Source organism: Falco rusticolus, chromosome 6 (genome assembly GCF_015220075.1).
Source record: "Falco rusticolus isolate bFalRus1 chromosome 6, bFalRus1.pri, whole genome shotgun sequence".
Lineage (NCBI taxonomy): Eukaryota > Metazoa > Chordata > Aves > Falconiformes > Falconidae > Falco > Falco rusticolus.
In genome coordinates this window covers 1,177,577-1,195,902 of record NC_051192.1, presented here as the reverse complement: position 1 = coordinate 1,195,902, position 18,326 = coordinate 1,177,577, and the positions used below count along the sequence as shown (strand labels likewise).

The 18,326-nt window shown below is 44.2% G+C and overlaps 1 protein-coding gene across 3 annotated transcripts in view; it reads right to left on the bottom strand.

The window, feature by feature from the left end:
• COMMD1 (copper metabolism domain containing 1) overlaps nucleotides 1-18,326 on the bottom strand; it is a 78,932-nt gene that overhangs the window by 12,620 nt on the left and 47,986 nt on the right. The gene's annotated exons all lie outside the window — the stretch shown is intronic.

Here is an 18,326-nt window from a genome sequence, read left to right as displayed (position 1 = left end):
CTGTTGCATGCTTTAGATAGGAATGGACTTCGGAGGTGCGGCAGAAGAACAAAAATTCTTACGCTCTAACTCCCGGTGCAGGACTAAAAAGTGAGGTATCTCTGTATCTAAGCCGGTTTCTAAAAAATAATGCAAAAAGAGCCCTCCCAAACTCCTCTCTGCCCCTACGGACACTATTTTGACACAGAAAACACATCAAGACTTCTCAGTTGAATTCCAGCATCTTTGAAGCACTGCCAAGCTCAAGAGTTCTTTCAGACCCAAAAATAACGAGCGTGGGATGTTTAATCTTTAACAGGGGCGGTTTTCTCCTGCTGCTCGACTGGCTTGAAGGAAATAGGGTGTAACAGCATGAAAAAGAAATCGCTTCACCTGCTTAGTCCACTGACACTTTCTTGGTGATGCTGGCATGCCACTCCGGTGGGGTCTTGAGCCGGGTCGTTACGCAGAAGAAGGTGTAAACAAGCAGAGAGTTAAAATCATCACCAAGCCACGCGTTTGCGTTCTACCCATTCTTTGCACGGACTCCGTTGCCGCTAGGCAAGCTTGAAGGACCTCTGTGCAGGTGGGTTGCAGACCTGTATCGCCTGGCGTGCGTTGGGGAAAAGCCCTGCTCTTCCCCTGTCCCACTGGCACCGCCGCCTCCTTACAGCCAGGAGAGGAGTGCACGTCTGGAGCGCTGGCACTCTTCAAGGTCACGGCTTATTCAGGGGGAACGCAGGGAGAAATTATTTAGGGGGCTGTGGTCAATTTTTGGAAATCGGAGACTCACAGAACAGTTTGGGTTGGAAGGGACCTTTAAAGATCGTCCAGTCCAGCCCCCTGCAGTGAGCAGGGACATCTGCAACTGGGCCAGGTTGCTCAGAGCCCCCTCCAACCTGGCCTGGAGTGTTTCCAGGGATGGGGCATCTCCAGCCCCTCTGGGCAACCTCTGCCAGTGTTTCGCTGCCCACATTGTAAAAAACATCTTCCTTGTATCTAGTCTGAATCGACCCTCATAGACCAGTCTAACGCTGGTTTGGGAGATGGTACAGAAAAGCTTTATGTGGAATCATGTTAATTTGGAAACATGGTTGCCAGTCCCCAATCACCCTAAAAATGTAAATTAGACGAGAAATTTCACATTATTTTTCCTCATTTAGAAGAAAGCTATTGGGAATCCTATGCAACTCCAGTGTCTGCCACAGGATGCAATCCTTGGGAAACAGGAGCTGAAATACTACGTTTAACATTAGTACGTAACTTCCTCCATGTGAATGCCCCAGTGCATGCCTCCAGGTATCTGGCAGGGCTTAAGAGGTTTTAAAAGAAAAAAAGATACAGTGATACCTGCAAGTTTTACCAAACTGTACACAGCGCATAAAGACTGCATTAAAAAAAAAAAAATTAAATTACCTTTGTATTACTGTGAGATTTGAATCAATGCACGTATTTAAAAACTAAAGGAAATATACTAAATTTCTGGCAGGGTATCAGGCTCTCATCTTAATTCTTAATCCCGTTTTTCTCCAGCTGATCTCAGCTCCCCCACCACGGGCAGTCCTTCCACTGCTGGTGCTCACAAGGGTACTAGAGGTGAGAAAGCTCCATCATCATTTATTTGAGCTCTGTCTGCTGTGTCAGCGCTTAACTAACGAAGAGTCCCTCGGTGGAACCACTGCAAGGTGATGTACTTTTCCCGAAGGTCCCCTGCAGGGGACCTTAAAGGGTACATGTCCTTCCTCACTTATGGTCATTGCCTTCCCGTGCTGATCCACGTTTTTCTATTTCTAGCCTGTTTGACAGCTGTGCTTGTTTTCTTGCACCGTATTGTGTTTGTTTGGTGTTTTTAAGCCTGCCCACAGAGCTGAAGTATCGGTCTACAGCTTTCTCCATCCATATTTCATCTCCAAATACCTAGGTAGTCTCTGTTTTTTCAGTCTTGTAGCACTTAATTGCAACATGAAATTAGTCTGAGAGAGAGAGAACCTCTACTGGAAGGATCTTCTGCTCGTACCCTAAATTCAGCTTCCCTAGTAAGAACTTTAATCAGTTCTGGATTTCATATTCATATTCATTACATTTCAACCTCCCCGTTTTCTGATATGGGAGTCATTCAGCATTGAAAAAAAAATAATCAAGCATCATTCAACATCATTAAAAAAAACCCTTTCAGAACTGAGTTCCAACTACTTTGTGATATTATTTACCATTTTCTTAAATGTGTTGGAAAGTACCATATTGTAACATTGAACCCTCCGTGCCACCAGGGCATGGTTTTGTTACAGGGTATCACCAAGACTGGACTTTGCAGGCTGTGCATTTAGTTAACTCTTAATTACATAACGGAATTTCTGAGCTTTTAACTTAACAGTTTACTTAATCTAATCAGCATCAACCACGTTCCTCTCTGTTACTGCAATATTTACTGGCAGGAACACAGGACTAAGCTGTGGGGTTAAGAATTACTTTTACACCAGCTATGCAGACACAGTGAAGTAATCGGCATTTAAAAATAATCTCACAGTCAAAGAATACAGTCAAAACCTGAGCAGAAAATACCTGACCTTTAGGAGGCTGCGTGACTTGGGATCCCGGCACTTTCTGTCTGGGAGCGCTATCAGCTTGCAGGCTTAGCAACTTGGTTAGCATCCCCAAAACAGACCTCTCTTGCTCCCTCACAGCTCTTTAATGTTTTAGTTTATCTGTTACATAAAGGATTCAAGTGTTCATTAATGTCCTGCGTAAAAGTATTACACCAAATCTAAAAGCTGAGCGGAAACCAATACCCTAAGGCAGTCCAAGTGGCCTTGTTTTCCACGGCAGCAGGCAACGCTCGCTCCTGTGGATGGCAATGGCCAGAAGGTCGTGGCTTTTCCAGTCCAGTGTGTCCAGCCAAGACCATACCTGGTTAGGTCAAAGAAAAGACCAAAGATTAAAATTACTCTGAATCAGTATTTTGGAACGAGACATGTTTAAAACCTTCTTTTCTGCTCCTTCTTGAACAGTGCGTACTTGCCCTGCGCTCTGAACAGCACCTGCGTTGCCTGAAACAGAACTGCAGATGAGGAGAGCACAGGGCATGTTGCTGAAATAGTTCTGACACACAGAGGTGAACAAAAAGTACAGTGGTCTTTATTTTGGTTGCTGCAAGCTTCCCAAGTGGTTAGTAAAGGCCACGCAAATCCTTTGCACCTCAGAATAGTGACAGGCATCACCCTCAAGAAGCTCCCTACCCAAAAGGTGCCTGTATTCCTGCACTGAAGCTCCAGATCAGCACAACCCGGCTACAGCAAACACATTTGTGCCCACAAAATGGAATTGTTCATAATTTTTCAAGGGCATCCGTTTATGCACATCTATGTTTTTACAGCATCACAGCGATGTCAGCACCCATTTGCTCTAGGGTATTTTACCACCTAGAGGAAGAAGAGCCCAAAGCCTGACAAAACAGATCCTCGCAGGCAGGCGCACCACCAGCAGCATCCCCTTCTCGTTACAGAAACATTAACTCCCTGACACGCTGGCGCATCACACAGATCCTGAATTACACGCAAACATGCCTTTAAACGGACAGTGAAAAGTTACTCTCATTGGGGCAGGAGGGCTCCTCTGACAGTATGAAAATAGCGTACCAAAGGCTTGAGAATATGCCTGCAGTTCAGCATGCATTTGGCTGTGTTCTCCTTCTTAAAATATATAACAAGACAAAGTGGTCAGGTCAAACAGGCTTTTTTTTTTTTTTTTGCTGTTTTTGTGGCATGTATTTATACCCTATCCAATGATCTGAAAATAGAATTTATGGGGACAAAAGGGACTACTCAAGAGTTATGCTGCCACTGCAAACACATATTCTCAGCAGCACCGAAATAACTACACTTGTTTCCTTTTAGTAATTTGAATGTATGAACTTACGAGGGGGAAAAAAACCATATTGGAAAAAACCTGTTTTCATTAATTTTTGGTATTTTTTCCCCATTTCCTTTAGAATGCAAACTGCAGTCTTTCAATCCACCATGAGAAACCTCCCAGAAACAGAAAGGAGGGAGCCACATATTTGCAGTCCAGCCCGTTTTACAGCCCCTCCAACACTGCTGCTATTGCTGTCCCAAAGCCTCGGGACAGGCATTGCACTCGGATTTATCAGCAAAACAGCAGCTCTTGCTGAGTGTGGCGCAAAGCTCACTAAAGATAGTGGGAATCTCTGCACTGACTTCAGTGACCTTTGGATCAAATGCACTAAAATATCAGCGCTACGTGCCGGCAGGGAGACACTGGAGGAATAAATGCTTGCTGCATGATACGTAACTCCTCTTTTTTTTTACCCCAGCCTCTCTCCTTGTGTAAGAGGAAAAGCGAAGGCTCTTGACGGAAGCTGAAGCTGTAGGTGCAATCCTGCAGAGAGATTAGTGTGGGAGGACTCTTACGCCTGTGCAGAACCCCACTGAAGTCAAGGGGTCGCAGGCTCTGCCCCACAGCTCTCTGCCTCTGCTAATATTACAACTTTGATTTATTCAAGCTGCCATTTCAAAACTCATCCTAGAAATGAATACAGGCGATAGAACAGGCATGCTGCCTGACAGTCTGAATTCACTGTTTAGAAGGCTAATCAGGACAGATTAGGACACCATTTCCCAACATGATCCCAGAACCAGCCTTGCCGTGAAGTTTGTTTTTAATGCACAGCACTTCACGGCAGTCTTCCTGACAGGCATCGTGTTGAACCATATCTTTTTTTAGAAAGAGAAAAGACTCAAAGAAAAGTTATCTAATTTTGGTTGACCTCTTGTTCTCAATTCAAGGGCAAGCGGTACCGAAGTAGAAATCATTTCCATAATGGAATTGCAGAGCAGTCATTTAACAATTAATAAGTGATCCGCTCAGCATATGAAAACTGAATATGAAAGTAAGCATGTGAGAACCGGAGATACCTCTGCACAAAGAGAGGCTGCAGCTCCTCCACGTTATATATTTAATTGGTTATCTCTTTCTTTTTCTCCCCATGAAGAAGAGGAGGAGAGGGCAATGAAATACAAAAGAACTTAACCAATTCTCCCAAGGAAAACGGAGATGACGTGAACAGCTCGTTTAGCCTTCTGTGTCTTTGAAGAAGAGAAGTCTCTCTCTTTTTCTCCCCACAACAGCAACCTTTCTTTTTCAGGCTGCATCCACAATTTGGACATCAGCATTTAGCAGAACAGCCGTGTTTCTCATTGGCAGTAAATACGTCATGCCGCAGCCCACTTCTCCTGCATCAACAAGATGTTAAGATTTGTGACGGGTTCCCCTTGGCAGATATAAGGCCAGCGCTCCTGCTGCAGGACTGTAAGCAATAGGATGTGTTTCACCTCCTCTCTACTCCTGCGATCAGACCAAGTCCTGGGAGACCAACCTAAGCACCGAGGACCTTGCCTCGTGGACCTCGTGCTGGCAGGGCACATGATGGCTATGAGGGCATAGCGACAGCACCCTGTGTCTTCTCACTGCAGCTCTTGAATGGAAGCAGAAGAACAAAGTCACGTAACTGATAAAAGAAAGATGAATCGTGCTGTGATTTAAGGCAGGGAGATGGAGAGCAGCATTATAAAACTCAAAGCCACCCCTTCCTCAAGGAAGCAGGGAACAGGAGGAGGGCGTGCAGTACCAAACGCTGTCGCCTGGTTTTGGACAGCTGTCCTAAAGTGGAAGTATAATAAAATTTGTGAGTGGGCCCTAGAATGCATGTGTTTCTTCTCCTGTCAAACATCAAAGCACTACACCTTTTTAACCCACGCAGACCCAGGGGTTTGTACCGGTGGCTGATCGCTCTGCTGCACTCTTGACCAAAAGACACTAACAAAGCCAGGACTAGCCGTGCGCTGTAGTAATAAAAATACTCGTTTCTGGTTTAAATAACTTGCTTGTCAGTTCCCCTGCTCGCTGTCCTACAAAAGGGCTGGGAGGTAGTGGGGACTATACAGAAAGATTTGGACTGTCTGGGGGGCTAGTAGGGCAAAAAGAAGCCTGCATATAATGGAAAAAATGGCACATGAGATCAGAGAACGTCTGCCTCCCCTCCCTGCCTGCAGATTCTCAAAGTCTCTCCTCACCCTAACGCCTATTGTATCTTTCTATGCCCAATACATCTTTCTTCAAGGTTAGGAGACAAGAGCTAGGACAGATTATGCAGCAGCAGTAAATAATTAAATTTTCAGGTTTATTTCCTCCCATTTTTTAAGCTTGCTTTTATCTGAACTGCTGCTGAATGGGGCTTTCCACCGACCATCCAACACCTGCACCCCTGGCTCTCCCTTCCTTCGCAAGCCTTTGGAGCACACATGGAGCTCAGAGCGCTTTACAAAATCCAAACAACTCCTTCTCCAAAGCATCAATCTGCCTCTCCTCCGCAGACTTAAAACCCCCTTATCTTGCCTAGGTTAATTAGCAAAGCTGGGTTCAACTCGTGTTAGCTGTTGTTTGTATCTACCACAGAACAGCAGTGATTTTCTCGGAGCCTGCCAGCCCCTTTGCGGGAAGGGCGCAGGACGGTGCATCGGCAGCGCTGCAGACGAAGGGAGGGCTGCACCGGCAGGGCTGCGCGGCAAACGCCAGCAAGAGCTCGCCTGCATTATGCTTGATGCAAAACCAAAAGTGACGTTTCATTTTCAGGAGGACTAAATTCGCTCATAAATTGAAACCCAAGTTCGATAAATCGCTAAAAAGTTCTAAGAAAAATGGACGTGGCGGCACACTGGGCTTACTGCATTCATTCTGCTCTGCTGCAGGCTTGGTAATGTGGCGCTGGACGTTATAAAATGCACCTTAATTTCCTTTGATAAAAGGGATATCCTGAGATAAAACATGCTGGGAAGCAGCTTTACATTTGGAATAGACTGTCTCCCCACAAGCCCAATTAACATTTTTGGAAACAAATTGTAGACACCTAAAGATATTTCTAAAATATCAGCCTGAGTAATAAAAAGGGTGTTCGTGCTATAGAGCTCTTAAAATAACCAGGGAGCGAAGGTGGCGTTTTTGACCTCCTTTGACTGATTCTCCAGTAAACAAGTTCTTGATGAGAACTCAGCACTACCATTTAATGGGTTTGTGCTACTTCTGTATGCACCCATTTAAAAACAGGCTGTAATTAAAAGCTGATAAAATACCTTATCTTGACATTACAGACCTTAGCTTCTCATTTCAAACCAACGTGGTGGCAACAATAGGCTTGTGTGTGGGTTTGTTGCTGCTGTAGCAGCAGAGCAGGGGAGGACACTGGGCACTACGAGCATCCCCTGCACCAAAAACCTAACAACGAAAGAGTCACTTCCAAAAAAAGTAACTTCCACTACAACTTTTAACAGAGCCACTCAATTACACAACGAAATCAAATACATCTTTGGTGTGTTATAAAAACAGAACTATGCACCCGTGCTGAAAAAAATCTCAGAGATGCTTTCCAGAAAAAACTCTACTAATGTGCTGTTGCGTCCTGTGCTGATGCAAAAGAAAAAAGACACAGATTTCAGGCCACTGCTGAATTTTAAACAGTAAAATAGGTACAGAAAACCTTAGACTTGGCTTTTTCTTTTTTAACCTCAGGGTTTATCTTATCACGCTGCTCTTCTCCGTATGATTTCACAATGGATTGCAAACGACGGAGGGAGGAAAGGCTGGACAAACTGTTCAGTGGTTGTCTTTGAAGGTGGCTATACTGGCTTGGCTGTCAATACGCAGAAACATATATTTGTGTATTTCTTTATATATTATCTCATCAGATCTCAGGAAATTCAGATACAACAGTTTTGGATATCATCAAAAAAAACCCCAATGTCACCAAACTAAAAAAAACCAAACCAACAAACAGAAAAAGGTTGAGAGATGTGAATTCTTTGGGAAGACTAACAGCACAGTGCCTGCAATAGCTGGCAGAGCTCTGCCTAACGCTGCTTCCCTCTGCCAAGAGTTGTCCTTCACTGAACTGGGGACACCGTATCCTTGACTTTTATAATTTTCCCTGTAACGTCAGGCAATCCCGTGCAAGTTTTTGACCTTACAACAGACTTGGACACCAACTGAGGTTGAAAACGGGCAAATTTGAGAGATGCCTGCAGAGTTATACCTGATGACGATGACTTCATTTCACCCAAGCACATCGGACACTGAATTCTCTGGCAGTCCTGCCTTACGCCTCAAATGCATCCTCCCCCGTCACGGTTCACCACCTCTTTTTGACTCAGATGGTTAGTCTGTATTTTGGCATATTTTAAGAGTGAAAGCTAAAGCAGGCTGAGAAATGCATGTCTGTGCACCTGCACAGTTTGTATAGATGTGCCCACAAGTGCATACCTATGGTCACCAAGTTTTTCCAGCAAGATTCAACATGGAATCAAATACGAGGTCGACGTTTCTTTGCCTCCACTTACATGATCCCTCCCAGTCAACGCTTTCTGCGAAAATAAGTTCTCCGTTCCTATCACACAAGTACCCCAAACTTCTGTGAGAACCATGCCAAAGGTCCTGCTTTTGACACGATAACCTCTCCGCATCGAGCTCTGCTGTCCGTACGACCCCTGACTAGCTTCTGTGTGCTACTTGTGGCAGGGGGCTTCCTCCAGGAGCTGAAAGCAGGGCCAGTCTCACTCCAGCCTTCGGGGCATCGCAGCTGCGTGGAAGCACACACGGTGGCCACCACCATGGGGGGTTTGCACTAAAAGTTTAACTAGCCCCTGGGAGAGCATGTTTTGGAGGGGGGGCTAGGAGCTCGGAGGTGTTCGCTTCGGGCAGGCGTTATCCCGCTGCATGGGGAGCACAGTCACACCCCAGGCTGCAAAGACTCAGTGGTCAGTCCTTAGCAGCAGCTCCATGGATGCACGTGAAGTTCACACAGTCCGAGGCCCTAAATGACTTCTCCTCAAGAAAAAGACCAGGTAGGGATGAGAACGGACCTGCCTGCACATCACCTCCTACAAACGATGAGGGATTCCCCTTGCTGGAGCCTCCGCCACGTGGTACCCTGGGTGGGTGACAGCTCTCCTCCCTCCACTGACCTCCAGCACTGCCCTTGAAGAACACATGCGAAGAAGCCTCCACCGTGACATCTCCAAGGAAGCCAAAGTCTTCCTGAACAGGCGACTCATTTTAGTGCTCCCGCTACAAGAGAAGCCTCAATGACACGCAGCGGTACTCGCACTGCACCATGTAGGGGAGTTAAGGAGGAGGCAGGAGGGTCACTGCCTGCGTTAAAAACCACCCCAGACTATTTTCCACCCAGACCAGTCTTCCAAAGCAACTCCCTTTCTCTTGCTAGGTTTTGGTCTCCTTGGATTCTGTGTCTCAAAATGGCCACCAATAGGAAATAATAAGCAAACGCAATTATTCCTACCGTACGTAATACATCCTTTGTAAGCAAAATGACCGTGACTTTTTAGAATTGTGGTGAAGCATATTTTTAACTGTTACTAAAGATACGCTGAGTCATTAATGATCTGGGCGCCAGAAGACTGCTTTCTGAAGTCATCACTGCTCATTATTTCAAGAAAACAATTAGTCAAAATTAAAAATGAATCCCTAGAGCTTCCAGGAACTGGATACTGTTCTTTGAATCATTCATGAACAGGATGAAGACAATAAAGGCCGTCTGACCATCCCCTCAGCCCTTTGTAATGGGTATAATAACTAGAAACAATTTCATCAGTAAGGGACAATAAAAATGCAGACCCCCTTCAGGAACCCTGGGTGGGGAGGACGGAGGGATGGAAACACTGAAAAATGATTCTTATTTACTGGCCTAGCTCCATTCAACTCCAAGCTACATATTTTTATTTTTAAACAAGAGTCTTAAGTATCTAAAAATAATAGCCTGAGAGGAATACGCATACTGGAAATAAGTTCAAATAAAAAAAAACCCCAGTGTTTAAAACTGGGCTTAGACTTTTAGAAGACGACACATTTAGAAGCTAGTGCGTGACCAGAAATGGAACAGAACTGGAGCCATTTCTTTTCATTAGAAAATGAAGGACCGTACTTTCCCCCAGCTATAACCCATTTATCTGACTACGATGAGGAGCGAGCATTTGATGTTCTAATCTCTACAGATTCACCCACTAAAATATAACTACCGCAGGAGTAAAAAGACCCTGGTACCTGGGTCTAAAGCACTGGTAGCATCACCTACATTTCTTTAGTACCAGAACAGCTGTATTTGTAAGGACAGATGCACTCTGCTCGATGAGATTTATTGCTATTAGACAGAATGGCCAGAAAAGCAGCTTTACTAATTTTTTCTCTCAGGTAAAAGCTCTAACCACTGCCCTCTTAGTTTTCCGCTACAATGCACAAAACCAAGTTGGGTTTTTTCTTTTAGGAAAAAACAACCAACCAAAAATCCCCAAACCCACCATATGTTTGGAGTTTGGGTTACACCATCCCCCAGCCCACGCCCCGACTGACCTGGGACACACGCTGCCGCAGCGAGAGCTCACTGCAGGCACAGACGTGCCACCAGCAGCTCCAAAACAGGGGAAGCAACCAGTGCAGTTGCTCACCTGGGTCTGAATTTACTTACAGAAAGAAAAAAAAAAAAGTCTTTATTCCTCAAAGGAGGTTTGGGGAATCTGGACTGTGGAGCCCAGGGGATATTTTCCCCTAAAGACACCTTTCAGTTTGAAACTTTTTTGTGCTTAGTCTGCCATCTACTTTTTCCTCCTGTCCTGGAGTCTCTCTGACACGGCTTGTCGCGGTGCGATTCAGAGCAGGCGTTCTGGGACTCTTCACCGACAGCAGGCTGGAACACAATTTTCTGAGTGGAAAAAATGCTCTAGGAAGCTGAGTTTCACATCTCTTCTTTGGAAAAGATGGCATAAGCATCCCCCGAAAAATCAATCATTTGAATGTGTTACATTTGATTTATATCTGAAACATCCCCCTCAAAAACTTCTTGGCATTGTGGCTGTGGCTGCTGACATTTTCCAGCGACGAGCAACAGCTCTAACGCCAGCGCTAAAAGCACAGGAACATTATAAATGTATAAGACGGCCTGAGAAGAGCTGCTTGCTGTCCTTTCTCTTGGCTTAAACATCACACTTTGGTTTGCAGTCCAAAGTAGTTCATAATGAGAGCGTAAGTAAGCAGCTGGATGAGGATTAAATCTAACACCAAATCTAATGCATCTTATTCTTTTTCACACTGGTGGAAACCCTCTCTGGTCTCTGTCTTGCATCATCAATATTACAGGCATCTCTATTTTAGCTCTTCTGATTCATACCTCATCTCTCCGTCTCTGCAGAAATAGAGACGACCACCACTTTTCGCTTTGACTACACTATGTATATATTTAAGGCATCTTTACTTTCAACTTTCAATACAACATCTACTCCTGCTAGGGTGACCATATGATCACAGAAAAGAGAGCAGAAAGAAAAACCAATGTCAAAGAATGACATTCATTATTTAAAAAAAGAAGTTGTTTCTTCCTCTTAATCCTTCCTTGTTTTCCGTTAGCAGTTCAGCAACTAGAGATCATTTCTTGCAACGTATTTTCAATGCACCTAATGCAGCTGGTTGTACCCTAGAATCCTTGAACCACTTTCCAGAGATGAGAGAGAGTTAAGGAAGAAAAGTATTTCCATACTTTTCCTTCGGAGCCACCCACATGTGATGCTTCCAAAGAGTCCGGTACCTCCAGTGAAATATTTTGGGCTCCACAACTCACAAAAAATGATCCCATGCTACAGGCACCAACCCAAGACTATATTAAATGGAAGGGGCTTAATAGCAGCATGTGCTATATTCATTTTGAGACCATGTTGCTCCGGTCCCTAATAATATTGTTGACTTTTTGGGTCTGTTATCCATGGATGGAGCACCTCCAGGTGCACGACGGCAGACAAGTACCTCTCAAACGCAAAACCAGGGCATTTAACAGCAGCTGTATTTAAAAAGTGGTCCTACAGCTACTGGTGGATCTGCTGGTTAATATTTATACATCAGCTAAAAGCAGCTTTGAAAAGGCACTTTTTCAGCCACATGTACAGTTAATGATTAACATGCTTTTGCATGAAGAGGGGAGGAGGAACAGGTGTAGCAAAAAGAAAACAACAGCAGGAAAAAGATTGTTAGAGGAAAAAAAAAGTAAAGGTCAAAAAGTGGAGAACCAGTCCATCCTGAGAGCTGCTAAGTGTAGCAGCCCACAGTAAATGAAGGATGGTGCGGTTTCATTTTGGGGAGAAGAAAATTTGCCAGTCAGTACAAAACTCCACTACGGCAATTTTGAAGAAACAGTTTTCTCCAGGTGCTTCTGCTGCCCTTCATTTGAGGTTTTCAAGGCTGGGCAGCACTCTTTGAAGCAAACACAGAACTGTTTCTTGTCGGGAGGGAAGAAAGCCCCTGCAAAACCTTTACCGCTCCTTTTACATCACTAACATCGAGCACTACAGATGTAACTGTCTAACATGGACAAAAGACTTCTGGCTGAAGAAACCAAAATTAGCATCTATTCTCTTCTTTCTTTTAGTGAACAAGCAGCATGACAGGGCATCAAAATAAGTCATCTGAGACTTATTTTCTGCAAAGTACAACACAACTTAGGATGGAAAAAGCAAAATCTGAAGCACCCTTTAAAGAAAGTCTCCTGTCTCAGAAATACTCTTAGCTTAGCATGATTTGGAAGGTTTGTTAACGTATTCATTATTAAATGGCATGCATCTGGCAAAGCCTGAAACATGATCAGACCTTTCAGGAGTTGTAGTGGGTTTGTTTGCACGGTAAGGCTTTGGTAGCAGGGGGCTACAGGGGGGCTTCTGCCAGGAGCTGCTACAAGGTGCCCCCACCCCATGCCCGATGGAACCCAGGCCAGCAGCTCCCAGCCGGGGCCAGCGCTGGCCACAGCCCAGCCCATCAGCAACAGTGGTAGGTCCTCTCGGACAGCATATGCAGAAGGGGAAAAAAATAAATCTGGACAACAGAACTGCAGCTGGAGGCAGGAGTGGCAGAGGCCGCTGCGAGGGACCGACCCCAGCCCCATTCCGGGGGGAGGAACCAGAAGCGGGGGACGGTGGCTTCAGGTTCCCACGTTCCGTTCCCATCCCCCTCCTCTGACTCCGATGGGAATAAATCAAACCGATAGTAATATCAATAAATTAAACTGATTTCCCCGGGGCGAGCCCGCTGTGCCCGTGCCGGTGATCGCTGAGCGCCCCCCCTGCCCCCCCCCGACCCACCAGCCTGTCGCTGCGTTTGCTCCCCTGCCCGGCTGAGGAGGGAGCGATGGGGCTTGGGGGGCACCCGCCACCCCACCAGCACCAACCCACCGCAGGAGTTTCGCTCCTTTCTGAGCGGGGCCATCAGAGAGCTGCCACCCCCGGCTGCACGAACCGCGCCACGAGCCACGGCACTGAATCACTCTGCTGGAGACCTCCCGCATCTGCTTCTTAGAAGTTTCCTCTTGCTCAACCCAACAAGTTCTGAAAATTGCCCTGCCACATGCCTGCAGCACTGGGAAGAGCAGTAGGTACGAAGCACCCCACTCGTACGAAGTGCAGTACGTACGAAGAGCAGAAGGCACGTACGAAGCACCCCACTCATATGAAGGGAACAGTAAGGCAATGGCATATCTTAAATATCTCATCAAAGGCTGGGTTTATTACCAGCATTTTATACTCTGCACTAGCTGTATGGACTGCACGAGAAAGCAGACGCCCCTAACTCAGTAATGTGAACCCCACGGTGGCAGGGAAGCTCACACGAAGCTTTCCCATTAACACCTGAGCCGGTCCAGTTATTTGAAGCAGAGATGCCAGTTCACAGGGCAAGCGACTGCCTTCAGAGTTTCAAAACCAGAAATTCAGTAATCCATCAGCAGTCATTAGTCTTCCATTTAATCTCTGATGCCCTTACTGTTTTGCTCATGGATTATCCAGCTCTGCTTTAAAAATTGTAGACGGAGCACCAGACTCATATTTTACAAAGCCATAACACATTCAGAGTGAGAACAGTTTGTGTAAGGTTGCAATCCTGTTGCATAAGCTTTACAGGAGACCGGATTGTACGTGGATTTCATCTTGATCAATGTGTCTGGTCTATAATCTAGTTTCCAAAAATATCAGTGTAGTTCCCTCTTTGTAAGAAAAAGAACCTGAAAATGTTTGAGGCGAGCTGACGAGATGATGCTTGCTATGAATAAGAATGTTTATGTTGGTGATGAATTAATGTTTGCATAAATCTTTGTGTGACACTAGCTTTTTATCCTTCAGAGTGAGCTTTTCATGAATTTTGTATGTGTTTACCATCCATTAAGTATGGTACTTATAAATCCAGATTGATTTCCATAGAAAAAAAGAAGAGTTTTAAAGAAGCGGGGAGGAACCTCACAAATCAATTCCCTCTGTCCAGATGACAACAACTGAACTCATTTTTTAAGTAAATGAACTTGGTTTTAAGTTATGGTTTAGCACGGGATCAATATAAGCTGGCAATGACAGCCAACAGCCAAATGCAAGCCTGGATGAATCTTCAGAGCTGCAAGACAGGTTTTGTATCTTAAAACTTGGAGGAAGATGAGGGAATGTGAAAGATGTAAGATTATGGCCAAGGAGTCTTTCAGATCCTCAAATCTGCAGAAGAAAAACTGCCTTTGAGACTTGCTTCCTTAGGAAATGAAGTCTGGGCAGCAAGCAGTCCCATCCCTCCTCCCATCCAAATCAAGGAAAAAGCAAGTGGCTTTTGAAGCTCTTTGAAGCTCCCTGTGCCGGGAGAGGGCCGATCACTAATGACCAGGAGAAACAATAAGCAAAACTAAAAACAATGGGACCTGCTCCAGTCTGCAGCTCCAGACATTGTTCCAGGAGCCCCCAGGAGCCTGAAGGAATTTTAACTCCTTTTCACCTGTATTTCACTATTTTTCTTCCCCCAGGATGCCTACGGGTGCACTCAAGATTACTTGTGAGGAAAGCGTCTGGCCTGACAAAGGGATTCCTCCTGTTTTTCAGTTTTTATAGCGGATGCTTTTGGAATTAGAGCTCTAATCAGAGTGCTCCTTCTACATCCATTAAAAGGCAAAAAAACAAAACACAGTCCAAACTTCAGACTACAAACTTCTGCTATTACATCCAGCAATCGTGATTAATTTAAGCTTGAGTATTGTCAGTAAAGTAAGGAAGTGCCAGCATAATGGCCTCTGCTGATATAAAAGTGCCTTGCTCCGATGCGTTTTACTCTCATTGGAAGGTTTCATTAGCAACATTCACTTTTTTTTTTAAGCTACAAAAGCTTGTTTTTCTTAAGTACCTATCAGTATTATTCTTCTTGGAAAAAAACAGTACACTTTTGACCTGCGCGTCTTGGAAAAATCTCATAGGTTAAAGCTAGAGAGAGCAACACACTCAATATCCTAATCAATATAGCATTCAATGTCCTGACTTTCAAGAGGCTGGTAGTAAACTCAGCCACGAATTATTATCTGGGAATCTCAGCGTATGGGTTAAGCAGTGCACGGCAAGAGGGAAGAGAACCCCCTGGTTTCATCTGACGAGAGCACTTGGGCTGCAACCTGCTGGCTTGGATCCTTCCTCACATAAGAAATTAGCTTAGCATCACCAGAAAGCTTCAGCATTTCTTTCTTATAACTCTGTTTATTGATGCCTGTCAAGATGTTTGTTCTAAAAATTTTAGGGAACTGGGATCTATGGAACCTGCTAATGAAAGTTGTATTACGTTTAGTTGAGATTGATGCTGCATCTGGGTTGGGTTTATTCCTTCATGCTGTTAAACACAGATGAGCTATTGTATCATTAGCAAATGAGGTAAAACAATCAATATTCTGTAACATGAAAAGCCAAGTTATTTTGGGCAATCAGTGTGAAAAAAGGCACAATGCATCTCCATAGCCCTTTCAATTTTGCTCCCGGGGTGCATTTGTTTTCACAGCTTCCCTTGCTATACACATCCTGAACCTTCTTAAAACTGCGACCCACAAGAACACTGATAGAGTAACTAAACACAGATTTCAAGTTACAAAACAAAGTTGTTCACGTTTGCTAGTAAAACAATCCCTGTTCCTGTTGGAGCGAGCTTCAAAAGACCTCAGCTAACTCATGCTGCAGATAAAGCTCTAAAAATAGCGTGCCCTTAAGAGAGTTTTGACCAAAACAAATTATCTAGTTTAGTAAGCATCATTCCCTCCTTATCCTCTGAATGTTATGCTTGCCAAAGGAATTAGGAAGATAAAACTGCTATTTTTATTTCTGAAAACTACCAAACCTACAGGCTCCTAACTGAGTTCCATCACAGAGGAGTGCAGCAGCCCGAGCTATACGGTGTTGGAAATGAAAGCCAGAAAATGGTTAATTAGCTCTTCAAGTATCTTCTCCCAGATAACAACCAACAGAACAAGTGGAAATGGCCTCAAGCTGCTCCAGGGGAGCTTTAGATTGGATATCAGGAAAAGTTTCCTGACTGGAAGGGTGGTCAAGCACTGGAACAGGCTGCACAGGGAGGCGGTTGAGTCACCGTCCCGGGGGTGTTTAAAAACCACGTAGGTGCGGTGCTTGGGGACATGGGTTAGTGGTGGCCTTGGCAGTGCTGGGCGAACGGTTGGACTCGATGATCGCAAAGGTCTTTTTCAACCTAAATGATTCTATGCATCAAGGAAAGGGTAGGATATATTATAGTAACAATTCCACAAGTTCAGCCTGAACTGGTCCTGGATTATCAGTTGTTGACTCTCTCCTCAAAGCACGGGACTACAAATACTCCCCCTGAAGCTTGTCATTGAGCATCCCAAATTAAGCTCCAGAACAAACCCAAAACTGAAAATATTTTAAGTAGCTGTAATTTAAGTAATTCACAGATGACTCTCAAAAATACAGGATGGACACAGGAAAAGACCACGACTTCCAATGAGGCTTTTCATTAAAACATCCCTGCTTAAACAATCTACTTTTCTCCACAGTGGTGTTAAATGTTCAAGTTCCATGTTACAAAAATTACCTCTTCCACTACCAGGGTATTTACTGGATGGTTTAATCATGCCAAACGTGTCACGGAAGCTTTGTTACCGTTTTTTCTATAGAGATGGTTTCATTGGCAGACTTGGGCATCTCACCCACACAGATAACCCCCACCACAAATCCTAGAAATCAACTCAGATTTGCAGATTATCAGTCTACTATGTCCATCTGCTACACTACTTTAAAATATCCCATTTCTTGGCAAAACTTCAGCCCCCGGTTCCCTGATTTGTTTTTTTTTTTGGCCCAAGTACTACTGCTTATATTGGCTGACATACTATTGAAGAAGAATCTTTTTGTGTAGCCACAGTTAAAGAACAACCCTTACTAAATCCTGGTGCAAAGTTACTTGCTGGTAATTTCTGTACTTTGCATGTTTCTTGCTTTGAAATATATTATGCTGTACAATGCCTTTCTACCAAATACATTGTCAGAAATAGAAATTATTAAGAGCAGGTTCATAAGGCTTCAGCTCAACAGGAATGTAGAGCAGTTCATAATTTATCTCTGCAAGTGAAGGGCGAGTCAACAACCTTCTCCAGAAAGACCCTAAAAACCAGCAGAATGACCGATGTCTGAAGATAATTAGAGGAAGAAGAGATGCATTTAATTAAAACAATGTAAAATGGAGCATTAAGTGGTTATTTGTATATAGTTTAAGTACTCGAGGGAGGTGTGGGAAGACAGCTGGGTAAATAGTGAACACCATCAGTTTCTCCCTCCTTAAAGACAGAGAGCACCCACAGCTAATTTTAAGAATTAAATATCCTTTGAATGGGTAACAGTTATTTTTGCAGCACAGCTTAGTAATAGAATAAGCATCAAATATCAGAATATTTTTCTAAATTTGCAATGAATTCCAATTTTTCTGAATAACAGTGATCATTAAATATTTTGGCATTGTGCAACATTTATCACTAAAGTAACAAAAGGAATTCTTAGAAATAGGTACTTCCACTTACAACTAATAAAAAACAAATTGCTAAATGCCTAAGCTATAATTTTGATCATTTTTACAAGGCTGACGATTTCATAAAATACAGCTTTTACTGGACCCTAACCATGCACTATTTATCTAAACTGCTCTGTTCACAAAAGTATTCGTTAATATACTTGAATAAAAGTATCATCTATAAGCTTAGAGTGCATTGGGTGTTAGTGTTGCATCCTCCTGAGCGCACAAGGAGCCATGCTCCGACAGCTCCGTGTCAGCAACACAGGGTGCATGTTCAGCATCGGTGCTGGAGCAGGCAACGCAGCGGGCAAGCCCCCAGCCAGCGCTTCCATGTAATTTAGCACCTTGACTTCGATCCTGAACGTTTTTGACTTCTTCAAGAAGAGACGAGATTAATTCTCTCCTCA